Raw genomic sequence first — 17,397 nt, 5'->3', positions numbered from 1 at the left:
GAAACTGAAGAGGATCACAAAAATGATTCAAGGAAAAGAAAAGGGGCTTCATTAGGAAAGGACAGAGGAAGGAATCAGGTTTACTTCGGCAAAGAGAAATAGCAAAGATGGCTAAATAACTTTCTACAGGATGATGTGCTCTACTGAGCTTCGCGTCTAAAGGAGATTGGGGAAAATTGCTTAAATCCGTAGATGGTTTTGTTGGACGTAAGAAAGGACTTTTTGACTATCAGGAATTTAAATCTTCTAGCAAGCTACTTAATGAAATGGTGGATTCGCCTTCTTGGAAGATCTTTATTATACTCTAAGTACTTAGTACAATGCTCGGCCACAGCGTAAGCATTCAATTAACGCTATTGATTGGTCTTTAATTAAAAGAATAGACAATTGCTTGTCCTGAATGATTTATTCCCTTTCCTGCCTGGAGGCCGGGCATTAGGCCAAATGAACTTTCTGGGTCCCTTCCAGTTATAGGATTCAAGAGGCATACCATGCTGAAAGTATGCAAGCCTACTGAGGTACCAAATCTTCTATATGGCTGTGAGTCCTGGACCTACTATAGAAAACACACCCAGCTCCTGGAGCAGGTTCATACTCAGTACCAAACGACCAAAGAAAATTACCAACGAGGAGGGACTAAAACGCAGTCAGATCACCAACAATGAAGCTCGAAACAACAAGGGGAAGGACATGTGAGGAGAACAGCACTTAGTACTTAGGACAGTGCCTGGAACATTGTAAGTGCTTAACAAATACCAATATTGTTACTATTATTATTATTAAAAAACGGATACAGCAGGACAAACAGCTGCCGCAAAGACACCTTATCTCATTCATTCATTCAATTGTCTTTATTAAGTGCTTACTGTGTGCAGAGTACTGTACTAAGCGCTTGGGAAGTACAAGGCGGAAACATATGGGGACCGTCCTGAAGTTGCACACAACTTCAAGGGGCTGAAAACTTCTTGTAAGCACAAGAAGCCGCACAATCTCAAATGATGTGATCTAGAAATGAACGGTTGGGAAACCACTGCAAGCAGACAGATGAGTCTGGTAATAATAATAATAATAATAATGGCATTTGTTAAGCACTTACTATGTACAAAGCACTGTTCTAAGCGCCGGGGGCATACAAGGTGATCAAGTTGTCCCGCGTGGGGCTTACAGTCATCACCCCCATTTTACAGATGAGGTCACTGAGGCTCCGAGAAGTTAAGTGACTTGCCCAAGGTCACACAGCAGACATATGGTGGAAGCGGGATTCGAACCCATGACCTCTGACTCCAAAGCCCGTGCTCTTTCCACTGAGCCACGCTAAGCAGCTATCAGGAGAAGGGCTGTTCTCCAAAAACAAAGGCCTTGGAAGATCAAGATGGAAAGGAGGCAGAAGTGAAAACAGAGACAGACTCAACTAATGTTGAGCTCATTAGCTCAACAAGACAATCAATCAATGGTATTTATGGAGCGCTGACTGGGTGCAGAGCACAGTACTAAGAGCTTGGGAGAGTACAATATACCAGATTTAGTAGACATGTTCCCTGCCTACTACCAGCTAACAATAATCTGTCTGGGAAAACACCTCAAGGAAGTGTCTTGCTTCTGAAGCAGTCTAATTATCTTTGAATTTGAATGTATATTTTACATATAATATGATGCTCTGAAACAAACGCCCTTCTACTGAGCCCCAGGTGGGACAGGGACTATGTTTAACCTGATTAGCTTGTACCTACCCCAGTGCTTAGTACTGTGCTATGCACATATGTGCTTAACAAGTACCATTAAAAAAAAAAAAACTGTACAAAAATCAGTTGAAATGGGGCAGACGAATTTAAAGAATTACATTTCAACACACGCACAAGTTTCATACCAAGTAGAAGATCTCAACAGTTGAAGTGATGGCCAGCCTACTATACAGTACGAGACCTGAAATTATTTCTGAAAATACAGCCAGCTCCTTGAACGGTACCAACGGTGTTACCCACAAATGATACACGTAGCTCTGGAGACAGGGGGCACAAGGGCACCATGGGGATAATATCAATAATAATGGCATTTATTAAGCGCTTACTATGTGCCAAGCACTGTTCTAAGCGCTGGGGAGGTTCCAAGGTGATCAGGTGGTCCCACGTGGGGCTCACAGTCTTCATTTCCCCATCCACCTCTCCTTACCTCCTTCCCCTTCTTCCCCTCCCCACAGCACCTGTATATATATATATATATATATATATATATATATATGTTTGTACATATTTATTACTCTTTTACTTGTCCATATTTATTCTATTTATTTCATTTTGTTAATATAATAATAATAATGGCATTTATTAAGCGCTTACTATGTGCAAAGCACTGTTCTAAGCACTGGATATGTTTTGTTTTGTTGTCTGTCTCCCCCTTCTAGACTGTGAGCCCGCTGTTGGGTTGGGACCGTCTCTAGATGTTGCCAACTTGGACTTCCCAAGCGCTTAGTACAGTGCTCTGCACACAGTAGGCGCTCAATAAATACGACTGAATGAATGAATGAATGAAACAGTCTTAAAACTGCAGTGGGAAGGAAGGGTTGAAAAATGTAAAGATGGTGGACAGACAGAGTGGGGTCCACTCTTAGTGAGAGAAAGTTATTTAATCACCAGTCGCGGTCTCCAGAGAAGGTCGACCCATCCAATTTACTTCTGACAAAGTAGAGGTCGGCTATCCTATTGTGGCAACCTCTCTGATTCAGTATAAATACATTAATGAACTATAACGTTCAATTATGATTGAATGCACAATTCTGGGTAATTTTGGTTAAAAATATCTAACTTTGAGGAACCACCCCCGCCCACCCCAATTTGTAAAATTGTTACTATGAGAAAACTGGTTCTAACTTAGGTTATGGTGTTTTGACTGAAGACGCAGTTTTCAGGAACTAATATTGTGAGTCCACCAACTTTACATTTTTCAGCTCTTCCCTCTTCCTTTCTACTCCGACTGCAGTTTTAAAACTGTTTCCCCATGGCTCCTACGTGCCCCTCGATCTCATGAGCTACTGCCATAAAGAAAGTTAGGATTGGATTCTAAAATGAGATGAGATGTTGAAAAGATGAAACAGTCTACAGTGAAACAGGATGATCTACTGGAAAGGGCCTGGGAGTTTGAGGAACAGGGTTCTAATCCTGTCTCCATCACTTGCCTGCTCTGTAACTTTAGGCAAGTCATTTAACTTCTCAGTGCCTCAGTTTCCTCAACTTCAAAATGGGGGTTAAATCCTACTTCCTCCTACTTAAACTGTGAGACCCAATGTGGGACAGGGACTGTATCCAACCTGATTAATCTGTATCTCCCCCAGGGCTTGGAAGTGTTAGAATCACAGTAAGAGCTTATCAAATAGCACTTAAAAAACAAATAAATTTAACAACATTGCAAATGCCAGTTGCCTTAATAATAATAATGGCATTTATTAAGCGCTTTCTATGTGCAAGGCACTGTTCTAAGCGCCGGGGTAGATACAAGGTAATCAAGTCGTCCCCCGTGGGGCTCACAGACTTAATCCCCATTTTACAGATGAGGTACCAGAGAAGTGAAGTGACTTGCCCAAAGTCACACAGCCGACAAGTGGCGGAGCTGGGATTTGAACCCATGACCTCTGACTCCAAAGCCCGGGCTCTTTCCACTGGGCCACGCTGCTTAACTTGCAAACAGAGGATTGTCTGTACTCAGCATCATAGGGGAGGGCAGGATGATTTGAGGGATCTTAGAACGCAGTTAGATGAGCAGTACTGAATCCATTCTCACAGCTTTGGTGGATAGAGAACGGAAGAAGTTAATGTCTGGTGAACAAAAAGGGAGGATACTCAAGCGGGGAGAATGATTAAAGATTTCCAGGACATAAAAGCTAAATCTCAGGCAATGCAACAAGACTGTGGATGTCTGGGAGGGCACAGCAGTAGATAGATGTGTTGCCAATTTGTACTTCCCAAGCGCTTAGTACAGTGCTCTGCACATAGTAAGCGCTCAATAAATACGATTGATTGATTGATTGATTGATAGAACAGCTGATGGACAGCTTTCCGGGCTGGTTCTTCAGCGCAGGTTTTGGGCAAAGACTGGGATGCCGTGAGCCAGTCTCAAAAACAGAGACCTTGCAGGAGGCAAAAACACCAATGCAGAAAGAAACCATCTTTACCTAAACCTTGCATGTGGCAACCACACCAGTGCAGAAAGGAACCATCTTTACCTAGCACAATGACAAAAGGACAGAGAAAGTACAATTACTTCCAGCCACACCCACAGGCGGATAGGATTTCGCTATCAAAAGGGTCATTATCAAAAACAAAGGACAGCTTTATGTTATAACAGTAGTAAACAAAACACCAGGGCCTCCGTTTGCTCTCATTATAAAGAGATTTTTGTTTAGAATCTGTTTGCCGCTACCAAAGTTTCAAATAACAAATAGCGTTTCAAGTTTCCACATGAAGCCGAGCCCCACTTTCTGGATCCAAAAGTGAATTACGGGCCTAATTTTCTTTTTGAACAAAGTGAGGCATGCGTGAGAAAGTGTGAGCTCAGCGAGGAAACTCAAGAGTAAAGGCTGCCCTCCATATTCAAAAATAACCAAACATTGTGATGTGGCTGGAAACAATTATGTCCTCTAGCCATTCTTCATTTTTGGTGAGTGATGACTGCCCTTTTCCAAGCTGATTAGTTTGCCACTAGCTTCCCAAAGACTCTGTTGAAGAAGCGGCCCCCTCTTTTGATACTCACTCATCAGGCTGGTCTGATGCTGCCCCTGTTTACGATCAACAATACACTTCTCTACCACATCATTGGTAACCATGCTTCACAGGATGTGATATTTTGATTCTTCAGACAGAAAGTTCCCAGGCCTGGCAGAAGGAAAAACCCCTTTCTTCCCCCCAGAATCATTTGGAACAGTCTGACTTCTCTACCAAGAGTGGGAAATCTCTGGAGGGCAGAGACAAGGAAATTCAAGCAGTTGGAGTCTCCTGTTGGCTATGTTGTGCACTCTTGCCTGTTCTTCTGAGTCCCAGCCAGAAGAGACTGGTTTTCAAAAAAATTTTTATTTTTTTAATGGTGTTTGTTAAGCACTTACTATGTCCCAGGCACTGTACTAAGTGCTGGGGTTGGACACGCTAATCAAGTCAGACACAGGTTGGACATAAGATCTTCATGTGGTAATATAGTTCTCCCTACCTAAGATACACCTGAGGTATCTTAGACCTAGTTCATTTCATCATCTTCTTAACCTGGAGATTATTTTACATGAAACGTGATTTCCCAGCCGTCTCCTTAAGCAACGCTTCCAGGCAGCTTCATGGTCGAAGCCACATATCATTTCGGTTAAACATACCTTCTGATTGACCCTGATAATAATAGTGGTATTAGACTGTCAGCTCATTGTGGGCAGGGAACATGTCTGCTAATTCTGTTACACTGTACTCTCCCCAGCGCAACGTGTCTGCTAATTCTGTTACAACGTGCTCTCCCAAGCACTTAGTACACTGCTCTACACACAGTACGTGCTCAATAAATACCACTGATTGACTAGGGGCCAGGTACTATAAGTAGTGCTGGGAACGATAAAACAGAATCAAATCAAGCTCTAACAGTCTAGAGGCTGGTGGCTTTAAATATTACCTTGAAAACTTCGATTTTAGGATTTTGAGTTGTGATCCTCTCCAATTTGGTGAGAATGCAATCCCTGCTGTTCTCAGCATCTCATGTGGGAATCCGGAACGGTCATTTCTGTGGCCAACACAGTCCTAGCAACTGGATCCTGGAATGAGTTTCTAATTCCATATTTATTTTAGTGGTCCAAAATACATGATGACTAATCCCAGTCCTAATTTGGAAATATACTGACCGATAAGAAACTTCAGTCTCAATCGTCTGAGGCAAAAGCCTTAGAGGGGTCTAATTCTGTAAACTCCTTATGGGCAGGGATCATGCCTACCAACCCTGTTACACTGTTCTGTCCAGAGCACTTAGCACAGTGCTCTGCCTACAGTAAGCGCGCAATTCTAGACTGTGAGCCCACTGTTGGGTAGGGACCGTCTCTATGTGTTACCAACTTGTACTTCCCAAGCGCTTAGTACAGTGCTCTGCACACAGTAAGCGCTCAATAAATACGACTGAATGAATGAATGAATAAATGAATAAACACCACTGGCTGATTGATTATGACAGTCAGCTTTACCTACTGCATGTTTCATTTCATCACACAGTAGTGACCTGGGTGTCTATCAATCCATTCTACTCATATGCCTACTCCCAGGACACCACTGTAATTTGGTAACATGATTAAATGGCAGTATACAGTTGATATTAAGTTGCATGTAGGTGTAAAATATGAGTTTTCTGAAAAGGTTCTAGTCAATCTGTTGCTTTAGACAGGCTCTGCAGAGTAACCATAATGGGAGAACCGCTCAAAGATACCAAGTGCTTTGCACATAGTAAGCGCTTAAATGCCATCATTACTATTATTATTATTATTCAGTTGTATTTATTTAGGGCTTACTGTGTGCAAAGATGCACACAGCGGGTGCACGAATCTGGAAGCAGCGCAGCTTATTGGAAAGAGTGCGGGTTTGGGAGTCAGACATCATGGATTCCAATCCCAGCTCTGCCACTTGTCAGCTGTGTGACTTTGGACAAGTCACTTAACTTCCCTGTGCCTCAGTTACCTCATCTGTAAGACTGTGAGCCCCACGTGGGACAACCTAAATACCTTGTATCTACCCCAGCGCTTAGAACAGTGCTTGGCACATGGTTAACACTTAAATACCATCATTATTATTATTATTATTATACCTTTCCTACCCTGGGCATACAGTTTTTCCATTCCTGGATTCCTTCTCCCTACAGGTGAAACCACCTTAAAACCATCACTATGGTTATGAGCTATCAAGGTAGCTTTGATTGGTATTCTTTTCTGTAAACACTTTCTACTCTGGTCCCTCCTTGCTACTAATGGAGCTTTTTAATATCAACCATCAGTATGTGTTATACCTTGTCTAACCTATCTTGTATCAATCCCAGGACTTAATACAGTGCCTGGCACATAGTAAATTCACTCCTTCAATTGTATTTATTAAGTGCTTAATGTGTGCAGAGCACTAATAATAACTGCTGTATTTAAGTGCTTATTTGACAAATACCATTAAAAAAATCACTTCCAGCATTGAGTTCACCATAAAAATCTGTTTATTTAATCAATCAATCAATCAATCGTATTTATTGAGCGCTTACTGTGTGCAGAGCACTGTACTAAGCGCTTGGGAAGTACAAGCTGGCAACATATAGAGACAGTCCCTACTCAACAGTGGGCTCACAGTCTAGAAGGGGGAGACAGAGAACAAAAGCAAACATACTAACAAAATAGAATAGATAGGTACAAGTAAAATAAATAAATAAATAGAGTAATAAGTAAAATAAATAAATAAATAGAGTAACAGTAAGTTTAATCTTAAAAGGTAGCCCCAGTTTGATAGTAAACATACATGATGGTAATCCTAAATGTCTATTTGGAGCATTTGGATTCTTTTGGAGACATTTTGATGGGCTTCACATTCCAGGGCGCCCCAAATAAAGGTGTTGCTCTTTTTCTATTTCCCCTCTGCAAGGGGGCAGTGGGAGAAAGGCAAATTGCCACTAAGGTACAGCCTCTAGATTATTTTATGTGTCATTTAAAACAGTGCAGAAAAGACCTGATGGTATTTTAGAAAGGTAAGGCAGTGTTTCCTCCCCAAATAGACAAATGTGAAACACACTAATAAACTTGTTGTGGGCAGGGAGGGTATCCGTTTATTGTTATATTGTATTCTCCCAAGTGCTTAGTACAGTGCTTTGCACATAGTAAGCGCTCAATAAATGTGATTGAATGAATAAACTGAGTGTCTATATCTAGATTTTTTTTTAAGTGTATCAGGAATTACTCTTACCATGATTACATCTCAGCACATTATTCGTCAGACCGCTTAATTTTCATGGATTTTAAAAATAATCATATTCTCAAGAACTGGGAAGCAGAATGGCATAATGGCTAGAGCACGGGCTTGGGAGTCAGAAGATCATGAGTTCTATTCCTGGTTCTACCACTTGTCTGCTGTGCAACCTTGGGCAACTCACTTCACTTCTCTGGGCCTCAGTTCCCTCATCTGTAAAATGAGGATTGAGACTGTGAGCCCCATGTGGCACAGGGACTGTTTCCAACCCAATTGGCTTGTGTCCACCCCAGTGCTTAGTACAGTGCCTGGCACATAGTAAGCGCTTAACAAATACCATAATTATTATTATTTAGAAGGTTTTTTCAGGGAAATTTGAAAAAACACAAGTTTGGCAGCCAGGACTATCCCAATTCAAAACATTATTTTAAAAATCTAGTTTACTCTTTCATATGAAACTTCCAACTTGTAAGTGTCACCTTAAATCTCAACCTAAACCTGAGCATTTGGGAAAACAATCTGGTTTTACAAAGTTACCACAATTAAGTTTACAGTGCCAGGGATGGCTGACAAAACAATGAGTGTGAATATTGCCAAGTTATCATACTAATCTAACCAACTGTTTGGCATAGTCAGTGAAATATTTAAAGCATAGAAATAAAAACCTGCATAAAATAAAGACCATTCCAGGAATCTATTATTTTATATTACTGCTAAAATTAAATAAAAATTAAATATAAAAGGTTATAACATGGTAACATTTGCTTTGCAGTTTCAAGAGTTACACTAAGACACTGTACAGTTTAAAGAGACCCTTAAAGACCAAATTAAACAAAAATAACAGGTGGTAGATATATGACTCTACCCATAATCATTTCCTTTATCAATTTATCAGAAATACTTAAGAACAGGAGATTGGTCTGGTACCTTCTGGGAAACAGACTATCGCTCTCCATTTTAATCCCATCTCCGCCACATAACTGCTTTGCAACCTTGGGCAAGTCACTTAACTTCTCTGTGCCTCAGTTCCCTCGTGTGCAAAATGGGGATTCAGTACCTGTTCTCCCTTCCTATTTAAGACTGTGAGCCTCATGTGGGATCTGATTATCTTGTATCTACCCCGGCATGTAGTTCAGTGCTTGGCACATAGTAAGCAGTTAAATACCACAATTACTATATTATTATTACACTGATGATGGAATTACTTATTCAAAGCCAACCTGTAGATAACAGTAGAGCATTTATACAGCTCCTAAGTCCTTGATCAATTTATTGCATGTTGCCATGCTGGAGAATGCAACAAGACCCTGGACAGACATGTTAGAATAACCCTTTCAATCCTCTGGGAAACTCTTCCATCGCAACAGACTGAGAATCTCCCTCCAAATCCTAAAGATAGTCATTTGAGAATTGTTTTATGCAGATGATGTGCCCTAGAAGCAGTCACTCAAAAATACAAGCACATGACTGTAAAATGCTTCCTGCAATTTAGTATATGACATTTTTTTATTGAGCACTATACTAAGCGCTTGGGAGAGTACAATACAACAGAGTTGGTAGACATGTTCCCTGCCTATAAGAAGTTAACAGTTTATAGGGGGAGGCAGACATTAAAATAAATTTTGGATTTGTATGGAAGTGCTATGGGGTGAATATCAAGTGCTTAAAAGGCACAGACCTAAGTGCAAGGGAAACACGGAAGGGAACGGGAGTAGGGAAATGAGGCTTAGTTGGGGAAGGCCTCTTGGAGGAAATGTGATTTTAATAAATCTTCAAAGCGGTAGTCTGTCGTATATGAAAGGGGAGGGAGTTCCAGGTCAGAGGGAGGGTGTGGGCAACATAAATGAGTTCAAGGCACAGCAAGTAGGTGAATGTTAGAGAGACAAAGTAAGGGGGCTGGATTATAGTAGGAAATCAACGAGATATGGTAGGAGCGAGTGAGCAGACTGCAGGCTTTAAAGCAGGTGGTAAGGAGTTTCTGTTTGATGCAGAGGTGGATGGGCAAACACTGGAGGTTCTTGAGGACAGGGGAGATATGGACTGAGTGGTTTTTTTAGGGAAAAGCAGGATGGGAGAATCAAAGAAGGGGCAGGAGGAGAGACTGGAGCAGGGGAAATTTTAGGGAGATTACACCTGATGGCTTCAATTTTACCAATATAAGTACATGGCCAGGTCACTGGGGAAAGAGATGGAAGGCGGGGGACAGGGGATGGAGAAGGGAGTTAAAAGTCTGAATCAACTGGCAAGGGCAATGGACATGGGAGTCGATAAGGTTGGAGAAATCATGTCAGGCGTAAGAGAGGGCAGAGTTAAAAAAGGGTGAGAATAAACTGAAGATGAAGTTGGCCCAATGTTGAATTTCAGCCAGTCTTCGGGTGGCACCTGGAGAGTTTCCAGTACTCTACCAGTCTCGGCTACAGGAGGGAGCGGTGGCGAGCGAGTGGAAAGCAATCTGCTACCAGTCAAAACTCACCCATGCTGGGCAGCAGCGGCAAGGGAGAAAGTCGAGGGCAGAGACTTGAGTTTACTGCGCAGAAGGAGGTAATGGCAAACCACTTCCGTATTTTTACCAAGAAAACTCTACGGATACACTACCAGAACGATTACATATGGAGAGCTGGGCGATCTGGGAGAGAGGTGTCCGTGGTGTCGCTACGGGTCGGAAACGACTCGATGGCATAAGACAAAACAAGCATGCTGCAGCTCGGGCATAAGAGCGGAGGATGCCTACTGTGCGGGTGATCCAGAGAAGAAGGTTGGTGGTATGAGATCAGAGGGATGGGTAGGAAGTGAGTTGAGTTTAGCATTGAGGGCATCAAATTTGTGCCTCAAATGAAGGTATGGAGAGCAAATGGGGCATGCTGAGCTTAGAAAATTGAAGTGGGCCAAAAGATTGGTGATCTCTGTGGAGGAATGGGACAGATTTGAGAGAAGCAGCGTGGCTTAGTGGAAAGAGCCCGGGCTTTGGAGTCAGAGGTCATGGGTTCAAATCCCGGCTCCACCCCTTGTCAGCTGTGTGACTTTGGGCAAGTCACTTCACTTCTCTGGGCCCCAGGTACCTCATCTGTAAAATGGGGATTAAGTCTGTGAGCCCCCATGGTTACACCCTGTAACCTCCCCAGCGCTTAGAACAGTGCGTTGCACATAGTAAGTGCTTAATGAATGCTGTCATTATTCTTATTATTTGTGGGGAGGGGCTGTGTGGGAGAGAAGGAAGGTGAGGAGGCGTGGTTGGAGACAGAGATTTCAGAGTGGATGAGGGTAGGTATAATAATCCTGGTACTTGTTAAGCACTTACAAGGTTCCAAGCACTGTTCTAACATACAAATTAATCAGGCTGGACACAGTCCCTGTCCCACATAGGGTTCACACTCTTTTCCCCATTTTACAGACGAAGTAACTGAGGCACAGGGAAGTTAAGTGACTTGCCCAAGGTCACACAACAGACATGGGGTGGAGCCAGGATTAGAACCTATAACCTTCCAGCCCCGTGCTCTCTTCACTAGGCTACGCTGCTTCTAACGATCAACCAGAATATAAAGATGAGAAATCTGAATACCAAAGAAAACTGAAGTAATGCATCAACCCACGCCAGGGACATCATACACTCAACCCAAACCCCAAACTTGGTATTGGCAACAGAGAAACAGAGCACTGATGTAACAGATAACCGTTACCTAGGCAACACATTGGCCAATAACACGAAGATCAATAAGGAAGACGAAATTAAACCACATAAACTTTTCTAGATTAACTAATGGAGTGTGATAGCAGTAAGGTATGGGGCTGGGTATCTCAAACACGGTGTTCCAGCTGGCAACACAATACAAAACCTGGGCTACACCCAAGTTCCTTTTGGTGGCAAGTACTAGATTATGCCACTGAAAGGCAGTGGGGTAAACAGAATATAATGGTCACACAGAGAGAAACACCCATGCGGGATTTGGCATCGGCTCAGAACCAGCAGATTTGAGCTAGCGCAGTCAATGTAATGTCATCGTAAGCCACCTGTTAAGAAGCTCACCGTGGGCAGGCCGATAAGAACGCGCCTGGCTCTTGACCCTGTCTCGTATTCCGGCAGCACAGATCTTTCGATTACGTGGCCCTACTCAAGAAAGCCAAAGACGATACTTCCACAGATAGTCTCGGCTTCAAGAGAAAACGCCAAGACTGGTTTGATGAAAATGATAGTGCGACCAGGAAGCCGCTGCAGAATATTTATTCAGTCAATCGTATTTACTGAATGCTTACTGTGTGCAGAGCACTATACTAAGCACTTGGAAAGAGAATATAACAATAATCATAATCAACAGGCACTCTGCTACCAAAAAAAAAAAAAAAAAGGCCTGCCAGCATACCAAGCAGCTGGTACTGGGAATACTGGCAACTAGGAATAAAAGCCACTAGTGTGTACAATGGAAAAGGTGGCTTGATTGATGATATCGCTCTGATCAGAGATGATGATGTTCTGTTTGTTTGTGAAGGAGAACCGTTTATTGATCCTCAAACGGACCCCCCGACGGACACTCCGACGGAGCCCCGGACCCCGGAAGGACTAACGGGGTTCCACACAGACTGGCTAACACTCAATGTCGGAGGGCGGTACTTTACAACCCCACGGAGCACTTTAGTAAATAAAGAACCTGATAGTGTGTTGGCCCACATGTTCAAAGACAAAGATGCCTGGGGAAATAAGCAAGATCACAAAGGGGCTTTCTTAATTGACCGCAGTCCCGAGTACTTTGAACCAATTTTGAATTACCTGCGTCATGGACAACTCATTGTAAATGATGGCATTAATTTACTGGAAAACACTGTACCATGCCCAGCCCGCACCCTCCGCTCCTCTGCCGCTAATCTCCTCACCGTGCCTCGTTCTCGCATGTCCCGCCATCGACCCCCGGCCCACGTCATCCCCCGGGCCTGGGATGCCCTCCTCCTGCCCATCCGCCAAGCTCGCTCTCTTCCTCCCTTCAAGGCCCTACTGAGAGCTCACCTCCTCCAGGAGGCCTTCCCAGACTGATCCCCTTCCTTCCTCTCCCCCTCATCCCCCTCTCCATCCCTCCATCTTACCTCCTTCCCTTCCCCACAGCGCCTGTAAATATGTATATGTTTGTACATATTTATTACTCTATTTATTTTTTTATTTATTTTACTTGAACATATCTATTCTATTTATTTTACTTTGTTAGTATGTTTGGTTTTGTTCTCTGTCTCCCCCTTTTAGACTGTGAGCCCACTGTTGGGTAGGGACTGTCTCTATATGTTGCCAACTTGTACTTCCCAAGCGCTTAGTACAGTGCTCTGCACACAGTAAGCGCTCAATAAATACGATTGATTGATTGGTGCATGCCTGACTACATTAAATGAAGGAAATGGGGTAGATGGTGAAAGCTGAGAAGCACAAGCAGCAGCTGATCATAAGGACAGCAAGACATTTTTCAGAGCTCTGTACAGTCCGGGTGACATTTATCCCCTCCTAAATGCCAAATAATCACAACTGCCAACTTACTACACTGCAGCCCTCGATAGGTAGACTGAAGATTTCATTTCTCAATTGCCTGTCATCTGTTTTGAATACCTCTACGTGACCTGGAACAGTCTGCTTCAACGAAGAGAAGCAGCATGGCCCTAGTGGAAAAAGGACGGGCCTGAAAGTCAAAGGACCTTATGTACATATAAATAATAATAATAATGATGGCATTTGTTAAGCGCTTACTATGTGCAAAGCACTGTTCTAAGCGCTGGGGGGATACAAGGTGATCAGGTTGTCCCACGTGGGGCTCACAATCTTCATCCCCATTTTCCAGATGAGGTAACTGAGGCTCTGAGAAGTGAAGCGACTTGGCCAAGGTCACACAGCAGACATGTGGTGGAGCCCGAATTCGAACCCATGACCTCTGACTCCAAAGCCCGGGCTCTATACATATCTATAATTTATTTATATGTACATATCTATAATTTATTTATATGTACACATCTATAATTTATTTATATGTACATATCTATAATTTATTTATATGTACATATCTATAATTTATTTATATGAATGTCTGTCTTCCAGTCTAAACCGTAAACTCACTGTGGGCAGGGAGTGTGTCTGTTTATTGTTCCACTGTACTCTCCCAAGCGCTCAGTACAGTGCTCTGCACACAGTAAACGCTCAATACAACAATGAATGAATGAAAGGACCTGGGTTCTAGTCTTGGCTCCACTCTCTGCCTGCTTTGTGACCTTGGGCAGTCACTTAATCTCTCTATGCAGCGTGGCTCAACGGAAAGAGCACGGGCTTTGGAGTCGGAGGTCAGGGGTTCATTCCGGCTCCGCCACTTGTCAGCTGTGTGACTTTGGGCAAGTCACTTCACTTCTCTGGGCCTCAGTTACCTCATCTGTAAAATGGGGATTGACTGTGAGCCCCTTGGGACAACCTGATCAGCTTGTAACCTCCTCAGTCCTTAGAACAGTGCTTTGCACATAGTAAGCGCTTAATAAATGCCATTATTTATTTATTTATTTATTTTGTGCCTTAGTCTCCTCACCTGTAAAATGCAGCTTCAGTATCTGTTCACCCTTCCTCCCAGTCTGTAAGGCCCGTGTCCAACCCATCTGGTATCTACCCCAGCGATTAGTACACTGCTTAATAAATGGTGCTTAAGAAATTACACAAAGTCAGAAATACTGAGTTTTAAATCAGCTCCAGATGGAAAGCGGCTGGTCCGGGGTTATTTCGGCGGAGATTTACAGCTATGGCAGTCGTGAGCTTGCCAGAGCGTTTACCAATCTGCTCTCCATAACGTGGGAATGGCAAAAACTGCCACAGGAATTTAAAGGAACGAACACTGCCTATCAGCATAAGAGGAAAGGCAGTTGTGTCTTGTGTGATACCAGCGTGGCCTAGGAGTCAGAAGGACCTGGATTCTAATCCCGGCTCTGCCGCTTGCGTGCTGTGTGACCCTGGGCAAGTCATTTCACTTCTCCGGGCCTCAGTTACCTCAACTGTAAAACAGGGTAAGACTGTGAGCCCCATGGAGGACAGGGGCTGTGTCCAAACCAATTACCTTGCGTCTACCCCACCGCTTCGTGCAGCGCCTGACAAACAGTAGGCGCTTAACACATACCACAACCACGTGGCTTAGTGGAAAGAGCCCGGCTTGGGAGTCGACGTGGGTTCTAATCCTGACTCTGCCACCTGTCTGCTGTGTGACCTTGGGCAAGCCACTTAACTTCTCTATGCCTCAGTTACCTTCTGTGTAAAATGGGCATTAAAACTACGAGTCCCACGTGGGACAGCCTGATTACCCAATATCCACCCCAGCACTTAGAACAGTGCTTGGCACATAGTAAGTGCTTAACAAATACCATCAGTATTATTATTACCATTCAATCAATTAACGTTATTTATTGATTGCTTGCAGGGTACTGAGCCCTAGGGAGAGGACAATAACAGCAGAGTTGGTAGACGTGTTCCCTGCCTTTGAAGAGCTTACAGTCTAAAGGGGAAAACAGACATACATTAAAATAAATTCAAGGCACGTACATAAATTCTGTGGGGCTGAGGGTAGGGAGACTATCAAGAGCTTAAAGGACACACGTCCAAGTGCGTAGGGGACATAGAAGGGAGAGGGAGTAGAAGAAATGAGAGTTTAGTCAGGGAAGACCTCTTGGAGGAGCTGTGATTTTAATATGGCTTTGAAAACGATGGTCTGTCGTGTACGAAGTGAGAAGGAGTTTCTGGCCAGGGGTGAACAAGGGCAGTTAGCATTTGGAATCATTGACTACCAATCAGTGATATTTATTGAGTGCTTACTAGGCACAAAGCATTGTTCAAAGCAGTTGCGACAGTACAAAAGAGTTGGCAGACATGTTCCCTGCCCAAGATGAGCTTACAGTCTAGATGGATCAACTCTGTGGGGAAAAGGAGCCACCCTATAAAGTTCGACGCCAATTTATGCTGCTTCATCCCTCCACTGCTCTAGGCTTGTGAAGCCTAGCCACCACACTGACCACGGATCAAACAACTAGAACAGTTCCATCTGTGCTGCCTCAGGTGGAGAACTGGCTTAAATAATAATAATGATGGCATTTATTAAGCGCTTACTATGTGCAAAGCACTGTTCTAAGCGCTGGGGAGGTTACAAGGTGATCAGGTTGTCCCACAGGGGGCTCACAATCTTAATCCCCATTTTACAGTTGAGGTAGCTGAGGCCCAGAGAAGTGAAGCGACTTGCCCAAAGTCACACAGCTGACAACTGGCGGAGCCGGGATTCGAACCCAAGAACTCTGACTCCAAAGCCCGTGCCCTTTCCACTGAGCCACGCTGCTTCCCCAATGTTAAATGTCAGGCTATCAACCAAAGGTCTGCCATGCTGCAGGATCACGGTTTCTGAAGCGACGACTCTCAGAGCGAAGCTTCGAGAGTCTAGTATCTGCTGTGTAAGATTGATAAAGTAGATGTCCAAAATGACCTTTTAAAGAGAACTTAGCACTGAAGCACCTGAGAGGGTCCGAGGAAAAGGAACGCCCTGAGAGCCGATTTCAGAACTTGCCCCGCTGTCGGCGGCGGCTGGGAGCCCGCGTCAGAAAACAGGTCTAGCTGGAATCAGTTGCGACCACTCGGCCTCTCACGGACACATCGTGGCAAAGGCGAAGGGTGTCACCAGGGAGGTGGTTTTAAGTGGAGAACAACCTGCGCTGACCTGCCTGTACGTGGTCTGCAGTCCACGTGCCTGAAGTCTTGGCTTCCACAGACACCTCACAAACCACCGGACGCTGCGGACGAACGGGGCTTTCCATCAGGCGGACGCTCCATCGTTCGGGCCAGGCCTCACTGAAGCCACAGAGAGCAAGCTGTGGGGCTGTTGACCAACTTTCACCATGGCTGGCAGACCCGGACTCCCCCCTCAGCAGTCCCATCAGGCCTGGAATGCCCTCCCTCTGCCCATCCGCCAAGCTAGCTCTCTTCCTCCCTTCAAGGCCCTGCTGAGAGCTCACCTCCTCCAGGACGCCTTCCCAGACTGAGCCCCTTCCTTCCTCTCCCCCTCTCCATCCCCCCATCTTGCCTCCTTCCCTTCCCCACAGCACCTGTATATATGTATATATGGTTGTACATATTTATTACTCTATTTATTTATTTTACTTGTACATATCTATCCTATTTATTTTATTTTGTTAGTATGTTTGGTTTTCTTCTCTGTCTCCCCCTTTTAGACTGTGAGCCCACTGTTGGGTAGGGACTGCCTCTATGTGTTGCCAATTTGTACTTCCCAAGCGCTTAGTACAGTGCTCTGCACATAGTAGGCACTCAATAAATACGATTGATGATGATGATGATCGCTTTCGGGCTACTCTCAACATCCAGGAGCAAGGCAGAATCATCAGCGAGGAAGTCCGAGAACAAAGTCAGTCTCCGAGCGTTGAAACGATGCTGATATTAACCCAGTTTCACTGGTGGGAC

General features: G+C 44.0%; 1 protein-coding gene across 1 annotated transcript in view; it reads right to left on the bottom strand.

The window, feature by feature from the left end:
* Positions 1 to 16,690, bottom strand: part of MTM1 (myotubularin 1) — a 78,615-nt gene extending 61,925 nt beyond the window's left edge. The window contains 1 exon segment of the mRNA XM_038747956.1: positions 16,640 to 16,690. The gene's annotated coding sequence lies outside the window, so the exon portion shown is untranslated.
* Between the last annotated feature and the right edge of the window lie 707 nt (positions 16,691 to 17,397).

Source organism: Tachyglossus aculeatus, chromosome 6, assembly GCF_015852505.1.
Source record: "Tachyglossus aculeatus isolate mTacAcu1 chromosome 6, mTacAcu1.pri, whole genome shotgun sequence".
NCBI lineage: Eukaryota > Metazoa > Chordata > Mammalia > Monotremata > Tachyglossidae > Tachyglossus > Tachyglossus aculeatus.
This window is presented reverse-complemented; position numbering and strand designations above follow the sequence as displayed.